The 15,241-nt window shown below is 38.0% G+C and overlaps 1 protein-coding gene across 1 annotated transcript in view; it reads right to left on the bottom strand.

The window, feature by feature from the left end:
• The window catches only part of NUMB (NUMB endocytic adaptor protein), a 105,611-nt gene that overhangs the window by 43,802 nt on the left and 46,568 nt on the right, over positions 1 to 15,241 (bottom strand).

Raw genomic sequence — 15,241 nt, 5'->3', positions numbered from 1 at the left:
CATGAAATACACTGATAGTTACCTTCCCCAACTCCAGAAAAGGCTAATCTGCTGACTTAGCTAGATGTCAGTCGGTCATGTAGTTACTAATTAAAACAATTACACAGCTGTGCCCTTCCACTAGAAAGAAGGTACAGGAATTTAAACACACACACACACACACACACACCCAACAGAGTGAGGTACAACCTGTATTGACACATTCTACCTATCAACTAACTTTTTTAAAAAGTTTTTTTGATAGTTCTTAAAAGCCAAGAGTGGTATATGAATAACATGTGTAATTAAGTATTTATTAGCAGTACCACGAACTCAAACAACAAGGCATTGTTCTTCGTAACTGGTAAATGAAACTAAGCCAGTAATTCTTGTCCAAGCTGAATATAATACAAAAGGGAGATACAGTAAAAAGAAGGAAAACAGGGATTCACATTAAAAAAAAATGTGTATAAGAATTCTTTTCAGAAGAAGCTTCATGAATACAAAATGTTCCAACATATGCCTCTGCTCTTATCATATCCTTGCTGGAGACAGAAAGCACAAATGGTTATCGATTTTCTGATGGAAAACAGAGATTAAAGTGGTTAAATTCAATTTAACAAACATTTATTACATACAAGGTACTGGATTGGAAACTGATGATAAAAAAAAAAACAGTCCCTGATCTCAAGGAGCATGTCCTACTCTACACCAATAACTATAGATACTCAGATAAGGATAAATGGAAAATAAATCTTATTTACTGATTCATTCACACATTCCTCCATGCAATTATAATCTACTTCAAAAAAAATTAACTCAACAGATGAGGAGAAGGGGATTACAAAACACCTTACTTAATATATGTGCTTCTTCAATTTGAGAAGAGAATCTTCCAAAATAGGGTGGGGTGAGCAATCGGGACAGAGGGCAAACTGGCATTTTCAGTACTGAATGCAACACCACGCAGGAGCTTTGATCCTTAGCTTGGCCTTACTTCTACATGCAGAAATGGCTACATTTTGAATTGTGAGGTAGGTCACACAAGTCATCTGGGTCATTGGCTATGAGAAATATACCCCCAAATACTCTATGACCCCAAACTCCAAGCTCTAAGTTTACACAGATTAGGCCCAATTTTTTTTTTGGTGGGGGGCGGGGAGCGGCGGGGAGCCTTTCCATGAGTCATTTTTTTGGCTTGCGCCAAAGGTGGGGGGAGGGAGAGGGACCAACCTTAGAATTTGGTTCATGTCTAGGTCATTACATAAAAGATAAAAAAGGACTTCAGTCTCCACCTTCTTTCCTATGCATTGGATTAGGCTAGCAATATTCAAATACTCCAATGAATCCATTTCGTCGGTTTGGAAGGTCTTTTCACATTGCAGATTACAACCCATATATGTCCTCCTATGAGTTTTCCACAAGTTGTCTACCCAACGTGCTAGAGTCCTTCCTCACCTTCTCCTGACGAAGACCAATGGAAAACACTTTGACTGTCCACCTGTCAATCATTATCTTTACTATATGACCAGCCCATCTTCACTTCCTATCGTATAGTTCTTTGTTAACATCTTGAAGTTGTTCATTTATTTCATGTTATATAGCGGGCTTACACCCACCACATGCCCTCCATTTTAATTCTTTAGATACTATTGTATTCCAGAGCTCACTGCCAAATAACAATGCCAGGAGAATGTTGATATTAAAAATATAGGCTCTGCTTTAATGGGAAGCTTCAGGTCATTACTTCTGTCACAGTGATCAAAATCTTTGGTGAACACCCTTCCCTCTCCCTGTTTTATGCTATACCTTTTGTTTAGAATCAAAGGGTCATTGAGCAAGGTTACTTCCATTACATTTGTGAAGGAATCTTGAATGATTTTGATGTATGAAAGACATCTTGTTGAAAAAGAACCTGTAACATGGGGCTTCATACTATGTAATCAATTTTTAAAAACAAATAATCAACAAACAATAAGCATAAGGGGATCTTATATTTTCTACATCTTTCAGTTAACTAAGTGATGGCAAAGATGTGATCCACTCTTGAAAACCACAAGCCCTCTTTGTTAATATCCTCATTGAGGATGCCTTTGATTCAAGATAACACTATATACTGATGATCCTTGAAAATTTTCTATCTATAGCTATAGAGAATAAAAGTCAGCCTTGATTTCATCCCATAAGTCATGCAAACATGACTTAAACCTCAGGCTATAAATAGTCAATGCAATTTTCCTTCCCTCTTTTTTGTGAACCCCCTCCCAGACTTCTTCACCCCACCTCAAATGTAGAGTCCTTCAGATTTATAGCACCACCTTGTGGCTGAAGCTCCCCTCCAAAGAGAATACTTAGAAATGTAAAGAGTCAATGCCCTTCTCGCTAGACTATCATAACTAATGGTAACACGTATATGTGATTGGGGTTGGAGGGAGGTGTCCAGGTGTGTCCCTACATATCATGGCTCAGTCCTTCGCTGCTCCTCTAGCTCAGGGACCATGTGGTTTCTCCTTGTCTGTTGAGGAGGCTAGATCCAAGAACATAATAACACTGTCCTGTACACCTCAGGCCTATTCCCAGGAGGTTGGGTGCAGGAATTCACCATTCCACCACCGTACCTGGCTGATGCCATCTCTTGCCACCAATGCCATGCCAGGCTCTTCTCCATGACCTTTTACATTAAAAAAAAATACATAGCAAACTCTCCTCACTCAAAGTCTATACTTAGACATATTACTAAGCAGTGAATGGGCTCATGCAAGGCCTTCTACAAAATGTAGTCCAGAAAACAGTCTCCAACAAGTAAGGCTTTTCTGGCCCCAAGCATTTTGAGAAATTTTGAGTCTGTTCAGACAACTCCTTCAACAGGAGCTAATTTGAGGAGGGATAGCACATTAACAACTGGTAAGATCATGGGAGAAGTGGCACATGAAGTCAGATAAGAATTCTGAGAGGCAGCAGCAATGGTGAAGGAATGCATTCCCCTCATGAGGGATAGCAAAGTTTGGGAAAGAGCTAATAGTTTAGCCTGTGAAGGGAAATATCATGAAACAAGACTGAAAAGGTTAAGATGGAGCCAGACACCAGCCTGAAAAGGTATATAATATATTCTAAAGGCAATAATGAGCTAATGAAGACTACCCTACAGATAGGATATGGGGTCAAAGAAAGAAATCTACTCCATTTTATTCACTAGGTCAGTTCTTTTTACGCAGATGTCTTTGTGTGATACTGGGATAGTTTTAAGTATGATTTAATCAATTTATCTTTTGTCAGTTACCCAGCAGCTTCTGAAGAATGAATAATCTACTCTTCAAAAGGAAGACAAAAGGGAGCAATTTATTCTCTCCAGTGCCCATGTAATAAAGACAAGGACATTCCACCCCCTCTCACAAATTCACCAACAGAAAACCGCTTCAGTGTTTTATCAAGATGACCATGCTTAGGGCAGGAAAAGTCTCTCCTCATAAAACTGAATAATTACAAGAAACCACTTCAGGGCTACATGACATTTGGGGCTGTAGTTAGGGAGAGAGATTTACAAACAGAGGCTAAATGACCTTTTTTGTGACAATTCGTAAAAAAAAAAAAGGCAGGGCAGCTATGTGGGGCAGGGAGTAGAGCACCAGCCCTGGAGTCAGGAGGACCTGAGTTCAAACCTGACCTCAGACACTTGACACACTTACTAGCTGTGTGACCTTGGGCAAGTCACTTAACCCCAACTGCCTTGCTTTCCCCACTCCAAAAAAAAAAAGTTTTTAGCAGCCAAAGTTTTCTAGTGGCTGGTTACTTGTCCTGATTTTAAAAATGTGGCTTCCACACCAAGATAAAAGAAGCTATGTGCAAATGAGTCATTTAGGAGTTCTTTTCATGTTAAAAGAGGCAGAGGACAGAATAATAAAAAGAAAGTTGGGAAAGCCATTATTGAAAAGGAAATGAAATTGAAGTACATAAAAAAAATCAGAAAGAATGAAGCAAGTGGAAAATTCAAAGAAGAGGTGGGGGAAAACTTCAGTCTTTTAAAACTTTCTGGGAAATTCTATTAGGTTTTTTGTTTTTGTCAGGCAATCTGGGTTAAGTGACTTGCCCAGGGTTGCACAGTTAATAAGTGTCAAAGGTCTGAAGCCGAATTTGAACTCAGGTCCTCCTGACTCCAGGGCATGTACTCTTCTATCCATTGCACCACCTAGCTGCTGAAATTCTGTTAGTTCTTACAGGACATCACAGATTCTAGGATGTGAACTGACCTTTGAAATCACCTAGGTTCAATTTCATTCACAATGTAGAAATCAAGTGACTCCCCTACTAAAAAAATCTCCATTGGCTACTCACTACCAACTAACAACTTCCTCAGCTGGCATTCAAAGCTCTCCAAAATATCATTTCAACTAATCCTTTCCATAGGCACTCTGCATGCCAGTTAAACTGGATTACTCACTGGTGCTTAAAAGTATTCTGCATGGGGCGGAGCCAAGATGGCGCTATGAAAAGAAGGAACTACTGGAGCTCTTGCACAAATTATGTCAGATAGGTCTAAAAAAGTGAATCCGAACAGATTTGGGACAGTTAGAAGCTACTAGTAGACTGAGAGGGGCTGGAGCACTGGGCACGTGGAAACGAACCAGACCAAACCAACCGGCAACAGCAGAGGAATCCAGCCAGCATTCTGGTCTGGGAGAACGCTGGGCAAGCAAAATGCTGGAGCAGGAACAGGCCCAGGGCGGAAGTACCAGCTACAGTCGCTATCGAGTCTCAGGCCTCTCAGCCCAGGACGGGGGTCGGTCGGAGCTACGGCAGACACCAGTGCAGACTGGGGGAGCAGCTAGCCTGGAAGCCTCCAACCCACAGTCTAAAGGTTTGAAACCTGCCTTCTCGAACTTCTGGGAGCCAAGACGGCCAGGTAAAACGGCTCTGATACCTCCCTTGAATAAACCCAGAGAATACTCACACAGGAGAAACAGGAGAGCAAGAATGGGGGCTTTAGTAGTGAGAGAAGTTGGGAAGAAGGCCCTTCTTGTGGTGGCGGAAGGAGACTAGTGCAGAAAGAGAGGTGTCCCAGCAGCCCTCACCTCAGCAGAACAATGAGAGTAACTGAGCCCCAGGGAGTGGAGCTAACAAACGTCAACACCAGGACCCCAGATCTGGTTTTGCACAGCCAGGGGAAGTGGCAGACATCAGCACAGACAACAGCTGAGCCCACCCGTGCTGTAGAGCAGTCTTGGGGAAGAGGAGACTCCCAGCAGCCAGACCACCTCTCCTCCATACCTTAGGAAACCAGAGGCCATAATACATAAAGCCAGATCCCAACACAAGAAACTTGGGACAGAGCTCCCTGAGCCCCAAAGCAGAGATCCACTTTAGAAACCAGGAGGAAAAAAAAACCATGAAAAAGCCCACTAAGAAGCTTTCAAAGACCACTGATTCCTAATATGGAGATGGGGAAGATCAAAATACCAATTCAGAAGAGGACAGCATGGACACTACACCCACATCTGAAACCTCAAAAGCAAAAGTGAACTGGTCTCCAGACCAAAAAGCATTCCTGGAAGAACTCAAGGAGGACTTTAAAAACCAAATTAGGGACATAAAAGAAAAAAACAGGAAAAATGGAAAAAAAAATTCACTGATGAAATCAAATCTTTAAAAAGTAAAATCGGCAAAATGGTTAAGGAGAATCAGAATGTAAATGGAGAAAATATCTCGTTGAAAAGTAAAATCAACCAAATGGAAAAGGCGATAGAGAAGCTAAAGGAAAGAAAACAATTGGGCAAGTAGAAGCTAATGACTCTATGAGAAATCAAGAATCAGTCAAACACAATCTAAAGAATAAAAAAAAAAAGAGGATACCATGAAATATCTGATTGGAAAAACAACTGACCTGGAAAATAGATCCAGGAGAGATAATCTAAGAACCATTGTTCTACCTGAAAGCCATGATGAAAAGAAGGAGCCTGGAGTATCTTCCAAGAAATTCTTAAGGAAAACTGCCCTGAGGTTCTAGAACCAGAGGGTAACAGCGTCATGGAAAGAATCCATTATTCACCCCCTCAAAGAGATCCCAAATTGAAAACTCCAAGAAATATTGTAGCCAAATTCCAGAAATACCAGGTGAAGGAGAAAATACTGCAAGCAGCTAAAAAGAAAACAATTCAAATATCACAGAACTACAGCGAGGATCACGCAGGATCTTTCAGCTTCTACATTAAATGACAGGAGAAATTGGAATATGATATTCTGAACAGCAAAGGAGCTTGGACTACAACCAAGGATCAACTACCCAGCAAAACTGAACATAATTTTTCAGGCAAGGAGATGGACATTCAACGAAATAAGGGAATTCCAGACCTTCCTGATGAAAAGGCCAGAGCTCAATGGAAAATTTGATCTTCAAACACAAAACTCAAGAGACACAAAAAGGTAAAATGGGGGAGGGGGGAGGAGAACCTGGTTAATCAATAAGGCTAATTAGCTACATCTTTATGAGATTATTTTGTTTTATACACGTCAATCTTGAGAATAATACAGCTATGGTGACAACTGAAAGGGATATGCAGACTGTGGGTGTCAGTATAAAATAACTGATATAATGATAAAAAAATAATTAAGAGATAAAGCGATGGTTCTGGTAGAAGAGGTAGGGAGGTAGTAGAATAAGGTAAATTACATCATGTGAAGAGGCACAAAAACATAGTATAGTAGAGGGAAAGAAGGGAGGGAGAGGAGCAGCATTTGAGCTTTACTCTCATCAGATTTAGTTTAAGAAGGGAATAACACACCGTGATAAGTATAGAAATCAAACTTGTCCCACAGGCAGTAGGAGGGGAAAGGGGAAAAATAAGGAGGGGGGTGGTCGGAAGGGAGGGAAGAGGTAGCAAGTGGAAAACGGTAAGAGAAGGGAGGGAAATCAAGAGGGAGGGTAAACTGAGGAAGGCAGCGGTGAAGAGCAAAACTCTTGAGGAGTGGAAGGGAGAAATAAAAGCATAAACAGGGAAAATAGGATGGAGAAAAGGACACAGATAGTAATCATAACTGTGAATGTGAATGGGATGAACTCTCCCATAAAACGGAAGCTGATAGCAGAATGGATTAAAAACCATAATCCTACAATATGCTGTTTACAAGAAACACATTTGAAACAGGAGGATACACACAGGGTAAAGGTAAAAGGCTGGAGCAGAATACATTATGCTTCAGCTAAAGTAAAAAAAGCAGGGGTGGCAATCCTAATCTTAGACAAAACAAAAGCAAACATAGATCTAATTAAAAGAGATAAGGAAGGACACTATATCCTGCTAAAAGGCACCATAAACAATGAAGCTACATCATTATTATATGCACCAAGTGGTATGGCATGCAAATTCTCAGAGGAGAAGTTAAGGGAGTTACAGGAAGAAATAGACAGCAAAACTATACTAGTGGGGGACCTCAACCTCCCCCTCTCTGAACTTGATAAATCTAACCTCAAAATAAACAAGAAAGAAGTTAAGGAGGTGAATAGAATTTTAGAAAAGGCAGATATGATTGACCTCTGAAGAAAACTGAATGGGGATAAAAAGAATATACTTTCTTCTCAGAGGCACAAACTCATAAAAACCTCACAATGCAGTGCAGAAAGGCAGTAGTCAAAGCATCCTTTTCAGATCATGATGCAATAAAAATTATTTGCAATAATGAACCATGGAAAAAAAACTAAAAATTAATTAAAAACTAAATAATCTAATTCTAAAGAATGAGTGGGCCAAAGAACAAATCATAGAAACAATTAGTAACCTCATTCAAGAGAATGACAATAATGAGACAACATACCAAAACTTATGGGATGCAGCAAAAGCAGTTCTTAGGGGAAGTTTCATATCTCTAAACACTTACATGAATAAAACAGAGAAAAAGGGGATCAAAGAATTGGGCATGCAACAGAAAAAGCTAGAAAAAGAACAAATTGAAAATCCCCAATTAAATACCAAATTAGAAATACTGAAAATCAAAGGAGAGATTAATAAAACTGAAATCAAGAAAACTATTAAATTAAGAGAAAACCAAGAGCTGGTTTTATGAAAAAAAAACCAATAAAATTGATAAACCTTTGGTCAATTTGATTAAAAAAAAACCAAATTAACAGTATCAAAAATGAAAAGGGTGAATTCACTTCCAATGAAGAGGAAATTAAAACAATAATTAGGAATTATTTTGCCCAACTGTATGCCCATAAATTTGACAACCTTAGGGAAATGGATGATTATTTACAAAAATATAAATTGCCCAGGTGTAACAGTAATTAAGGTGGGACTTTTTGCTGTTGACCGTTAATGATTCTGGCCTTTGCTTGAATGGGGCAGATAAAGTGGGATGTTTTCGTATTTCTTGGCACTGAGACAATTGGGAGTCCTTGATTGATTTGTATCTGATGTGATATTGGGGGTGGGGAACTTTTCCACGCCCAGCCTGGGTGAGGTAGGGGCCCTTGGGGCCCCAAACAGGATATATAAGCGCAAAGGTTGGCGTTCTCTCTCGGAGCTCTGTGCCACAGCAGAAGTGGCATGTGACTCTGGGCCAGCCTTTGTAATGAGCTCTCTGGCTGAACACTCAGATGTTGATAACTATGAATTGTATTGGGTCTGTAATTCAGGGTGCTGGTTTTTTCCCCTGAACTAAGCAAATTATATTTGTATGCTGGATTAAAGTAAGACTGTTAACCCCTTAACGTTGCTTTTCTTAGTAAAGCAGATCAAAAGGACCTGGGCTTGCAGCATACTGTAAGCTGGTTGTTGTTGGTTTTACACCGCCACTGCAGCTGCTAGCCGGATTGTTGACACACCAGGTTAACAGAAGGGAGTAAACTACCTAAATAACCCCATCTCAGAAAAAGAAATTGAGCAAGTCATCAATGAACTCCCTAGGAAAAGTTCTCCAGGGCCAGATGGTTTTACATGTGAAATCTATGAAACATTTAAAGAACAATTAATTCCTATATTTTATAAACTATTTGGGAAGAAGGAGTCCTACCAAATTCTTTTTATCAGGAGAATAATACACTATGATCAGGTAGGATTTATTCCAGGAATGCTAGGCTGGTTCAATATTAGGAAAACTATCAGCATAATTGATATCAACAACAAAACTAGCAGAAACCATATGATCATCTCAATAGATGCAGAAAAAGCCTTTGACAAAATACAACACCCATTCCTATTAAAAATACTAGAACGCATAGTAATAAATGGAGCCTTCCTTAAAATTATAAATAGCATCTACCTAAAACCATCAACAAGCATTATCTGTAATGGGGATAAGCTAGATGCATTCCCAATAAGATCAAGGGTGAAAACAAGGATGTCCATTATCACCCCTATTATTCAATTTGGTACTAGAAACGTTAGCTGTAGCAATAAGAGAAGAAAAAGAAATTGAAGGAATTAGAATAGGCAAAGAAGAAACTAAATTATCACTTTTTGCAGATGATATGACTTAGAGATTCAAGTACAAAAACTACTTGAAAAAATAAACAACTTTAGCAAAGTTGCAGGGTATTAAATAAACCCACATAAATCCTCAAACATTCTTATGCATTACTAACAAAACCCAACAGCAAGAGATAGAAAGAGAAATTCCATTTAAAGTTACCATAGATACTATAAAATATTTGGGAGTCTACCTGCCAAGACAAACCCAGGGCCTATATGAACATAATTACGAAACACTTTTCACACAAATAAAGTCAGATCCAAATAAATGGAAAAACACCAGTTGCTCGTGGTTAGGTCGAGCTAATACAATAAAAATGTCAATTTTACCTAAACTAATTTACTTATTCAGCACCATACCAATTGAACTACCAAAAAATTATTTTACAGAGCTGGATAAAATAGTAACAAAATTCATCTGGAAGAACAAGAGGTCCAGAATATCTAGAGAATTAATGAAAAGAAATGCTAGGGAAGGTGGCCTAGCCATATCAGATATTAAACTGTACTATAAAGCAGCATTCATCAAAAACTACCCAGTACTGGCTAAGAAACAGAGTGGTGGATCAGTGGAACACATTAGATACACAAGACACAGTAGTCAACGACCATAGCAATCTACTCTTTGATAAACCCAAAGAATCCAGCTTCTGAGCTAAGAATTCACTATTTCACAAAAACTGCTGGGAAAATGGTAGAGCAGAAACTGAGCATAAACCAATATCTTATACCGTATACCAAAATAAAGTCAAAATGGGTTCATGATTTAGGAATAAAGGTTGATACTATAAGCAATTTAGGAGAACAAGGAATAATTTATCTATCAGATTTATGGGAAAGGAAGGAATTCATGACACAACAAGAGAGAGAGAGCGTTACAAAATGCAAAATGGATAATTTTGATTATGTTAAATTGAAAAGTTTTTGTATAAACAAAGCCAATGCAACAAAGATTAGGAGGGAAGCAGAAAATTAGGAGAAAATCTTTACAACTAGTGTCCCTGATAAAGGCCTCATCTCTGAAATAGACAGGGAACTGAGACAAATTTATAGGAATATAAGTCATTCCCCAATTGGGAAATGGTCAAAGGATATGAACAGGCAGTCTTCAGAGGAAGAAATTAAAGATATCTATAAGCATATGAAAAAATGCTCGAAATCACTACTGATTAGAGAAATGCAAATCAAAACAACTCTTGGGTACCACATCTCTCCTGTCAGATTGGCTAACATGACAAAACAGGAAAATGATAAATGCTAGAGAGGATGTGGGAAAATTGGAACACTGTTACATTGCTGGTGGAGTTGTGAACTGACAGCCATTCTAGAGAGCAATTTGGAACTATGCCCAAAGGGCTATAAAAAATGTGCATACCCTTTGACCCAGCAATACCACTTTTAAGGCTGTATCCCAAAGAGATCACACAACTGGGAAAAGGACCCATATGTACAAAAATATTTATAGCAGCTCTTTTTGTAGTAGCTAAGAATTGGAAATCAAGGGGATGCCCATCAATTGGGGAATGGCTGAACAAGTTGTGGTATATGAATGTAATGGAATACCACTGTGCTATAAGAAATGGGGAAGATATGAATTTCATAATAACCTGGAAAAACCTACATGATATATTGCTAAGTTAGTGGGGCAGAACCAGGAGAACACTATACGCAGCCACAGATATATTGATTCTGTGATTACTAACCTTGATAGACTTGGCTCTTCTCAGCAATACACGGTTTAAAGACAACTCTAAAGGACTCATGATGGAAAAAGCTATCCACATCCAGAGAAAGAACTATGGGGTCTGAATGCAGATTGAGGCAAACTATTTGCTCTCCTTTTTTCTCTTTTGCTTTTTTTTTCTTTTCTCTCTCTTTTTTTTTTTTTGGTTTTGTTTCTTCTTTCTCATGATTCATTCCATTGGTCATAATTCTTCTTTACAACTTGACTATTGTGTAAATAAGTTTAATGTGAAGTTACATGTAGAAAATATATCAAATTCCATGCCATCTTGGGGAGGAGGAGGGAAGCAGAGGGAAGAAAATCTGGAACTCAAAATCATGCGGAATTGAGTGCTGTAAACTAAAAATAAAAAAATCTTAATTAAAAAAAAGTATTCTGCACTATCCTGTCTCTGCACCTGTGCTTGGGCCACTCCCTCTGTAATGCCCTCTTCTGCTAGAAAACCACTGTGTGGGGAACTAGAAAGTCTTGCCTTAAGCTTTGGCTCTACCACTTACTAGCCGTGTGCATCTTGTTAAGCCATTGTTTTTATCAGTGAACACCCCAGTTTCTGCATCTACAAAATGAAGATATTACTTGTCTCTCTCATTAGAATATAAGATCCTTGGGAGTCAAGCTTGTTTCATTCATTGTATTTCTATCCTCAGCATGTGGTATAGTCCCTGGCATATAGTAGCCACTTAACAAACATTTCTTGATTGATTGTACTACCTACTAGACAAGGTTTTCTGAAGAAAGTACTTCATAAGCTATAAAGTACCATTTAAATGTGACTGAATATTTCATCTTCCAAGGCCTACTTTAAGTGCTACTGTGTTGCATGAAAATTTACCCTGATACTCCAGCCAAGAGTATGTGATGAGCCCCCGTTGTCTACACTAACCATACTTTCTCTCTCTCATAGGACAATTATTATCCTACCATATGCTACACTTGTATTCCTGTCTTATTCCTCCTCCTTGCCCATATACCCCTCTAGATTCTAATATCCTTGTGGCCTTTGTGTTTAACTCATCCTTGCACCCTCCAAAGTGTTTTTCTCATAGCAGATGTCCAACAAAAATATGTTGAAACTAACTGAATTGCCTATCACAGCTTTGGCAGATAGTCATACTGCCTCTGCTAGAACCTTTAGAAGAATAAGAACATTCCATTCTCTTTTTGGATGACTCCATCATCGTGAATCGCTTTCTGACATTTTATTGTATTTATATAATAAATCTGAGATTTGTGTGATCTCATAACCCTCTGGGCATGGGTTCTACAAGTTTCACCCACATTTTACAGATGAGGAAACTGAGGCTGGGAGAGATTAAGAATCCTGAGCTTTCTTCAAGATTCAGCTCGGGAACACTTCCTCTACCACCTTTTCTGATCATCTCGTTATTAGTTGTCGCCTCCCCAAATTATTTTATATGTATCTCCTCAGCATAATTCAATCTTCTTCTAGGCAGGGACTATTTTATTTCATTTTTATGTTTGTATCCTCTATGCATACTACAGTGTCCTACAGAGTAAGTGCTTAAAAACATCTGCTATGACGAAGTGAATTAAATCAAATTAAGTGATTTGCCAAAGGTCACATGTCTAAACAGCAAAAATGGGATTTTTCTTTTTTAAATTTTAGTTTTATTCTAAACTTAACAAATACCAATAAAATGAGCATTTCTATGTAAAAAGTAAAAAAAGAAGAGGACTGTACATGACACAGTGAATCTCTTATTTTCAGCTTACTTTTTATTCTAAATATGTAATGAATTCAACATGTATCTTTTGAGGCTGTCCAATTTATATTTCCTTCTGGCCTTTCTGTTCTCTTTTGTTCATTAAAAAAAATGCTCTCTTGAGAGGTCTTTCCTGTCTTTTTCGACAACATTACTGCTAGCTCTACTCTCCCCACCACTAGGGGATAAAAAGAAGAAGAAAAAAAACCCTGTAAACAAATATGTATAGTTAAACAAAGCAAATTCCCACATTGCCCATGTCTGGAAATACATGTCTCATCGTGCAGAGGTAGAATTTTTCAAATAGAATGCTTTCTACCTCGTTTTATGTGGTTGATTTTTTTTAACCCAAGTGTAAAAATTTTACATTTATCCATTAAAAATTTAATCTTTCCTCACTAGATTCAGCCCAACATTTTCTCCTGTCAAGATCTTTTGGGATCCTGACTCTGTGATCGAACCTGTAAGCTATTACCCTTTTCTGTACACACTTTTCTGCACATATTCTAGTTTCTCAAAGTCCTTTTTAAAATGTACTATTCAGCCTCCCCCCCCCCTCCCTCCGCTGCTGCTCCTCTCATTCCCTTGGTATACACAAACCTGGCACCTCTTTTGTGAAGCAGAAGCTGAGAAGACCCCAGGACTCACCATGGTAGACATGAAGCCTAAAGAGGAGCTAAGACTGAAAACGAGTCGAAGGTGGCAGGGCAAGATGGTTTTGTGCTGTCATTTAAGATAAAGAGGCACGCACCACTTAGCAAACTAATGAAAGCCTATTGTGAATCAAAAGGTTTATCAACAAGGCAGATCAGTTTCCAATTTGATGGATGGTCCATCAATGAAACAGATCCACCTGCACAGATGAAAATGAAGGATGAAGATACAAGTTATGTATTCTAGTCGCAGACAGGAGGTGTTACTAAAAAGGGAGCCTGCAACTCTACTCCAGAACTCTGCTCCCAAGAAAAATAATACATTCACAATTAGAAAACTAGGCTTTGATTCCTTCACATCCTGACTACTGAAGTATAGCTTTCTCTCTACTTTGATTCCCTTTCCCCATTATTTCTTTATTGCACATGTGTGTGTGAACAGGCATAATGTGTAATTAAAAAAAGACTAAATGGAAGATGGTATGTTTTGATCAACATTGAATGGAGATGGGCAGGTGAAAAAACAAACATTTTTGAAAATACTCCTTTCCTCAATTAGTTCATTCAACTTTTAACTTTATATTCTATTAAGTTATTTTGCTCTATTTAACAACAAAAACCCATCAAAAAATCTTTGCATACCTTGTTTGATTAGATAATTTTTATTGTTTAATTTTATTTTTTGTTATATTTATATGGTTTACATAGATATATTTATGCTTCATTGTTATAATGTTTATCTTTTATCATTGTAAAATCAAGGGTAATTTTATAACTTCTTCTGAAGACTGCTGTTACATGTAGGGTAATCTCTGTCTTTTGACAGAGATAAATTACTATTAAAAAATTGATTCTAGATAGTTTTTCCTTCAAGGCAAGCATCTTGTTGTCTAAATAAACTTCTAGTTTAAAATAAAAATAAATAGTAGTATTCAAACTGAACACAATATGCTAAATATCTGCACAGTGCAGAGCACAGGGGAACTTTTGCTTCTTTTAATTTGGATTTCAACACTTCTTTGAATGTATCCTAAAACTGTCCTAGTAATCTTACTGTTTCAAAGTAACTACTGTATGTAGTACTACTGTGTGCAACCACTGTGCTAGGCATCGAAGATACCAAGAAAAAATGGAATTGTCTTGTTGTTTAACTCTGACCTTCTAACTTTGGATAGTTTGCTCTTTTATGTGCTCACAAGCTATGTTTAGTAACAGAATTCATTCTTGAATTTTGCCAGAGATTGTTGAGTTTTGGTTCATTTCTTTTTTTCAAAAAAATTATTTATTTATTTTTAGCTTGCAACATTCAGTTCCACAAACTTTTGAATTTCAAATTTTCTACCCTTCCCTCCCCTCACCCCTCCCCAAGAAGGCACGCAATATGATATAGGCTCTACATATACATTCACATTAAACATATTTTCACATTAGTCATGCTGCAATGAAGAATTATAACCAATGGAATGAACCACAAGAAAGAAAAAAGAAAACAACAAAGAGAGAGAGCAAATAGTATGCTTCAATTTGCACTCAGACTCCATAGTTATTCCTCTGTATGTGGACAGCATTTTCAATCATGAGCCTTTTGGAATTGTCTTAAGATCCTGCATTGCTGAGAACGGCCAAATCTATCAAAGTTGGTCATTGGACAATGTGGACGTAACTGTGTACAATGTTCTC

This window comes from Trichosurus vulpecula, chromosome 8 (genome assembly GCF_011100635.1).
Source record: "Trichosurus vulpecula isolate mTriVul1 chromosome 8, mTriVul1.pri, whole genome shotgun sequence".
In the NCBI taxonomy this organism is placed as follows: domain Eukaryota; kingdom Metazoa; phylum Chordata; class Mammalia; order Diprotodontia; family Phalangeridae; genus Trichosurus; species Trichosurus vulpecula.
The sequence above is the reverse complement of the archived record's forward strand: the minus strand, read 5'-3'. Positions and strand labels throughout refer to the sequence as shown.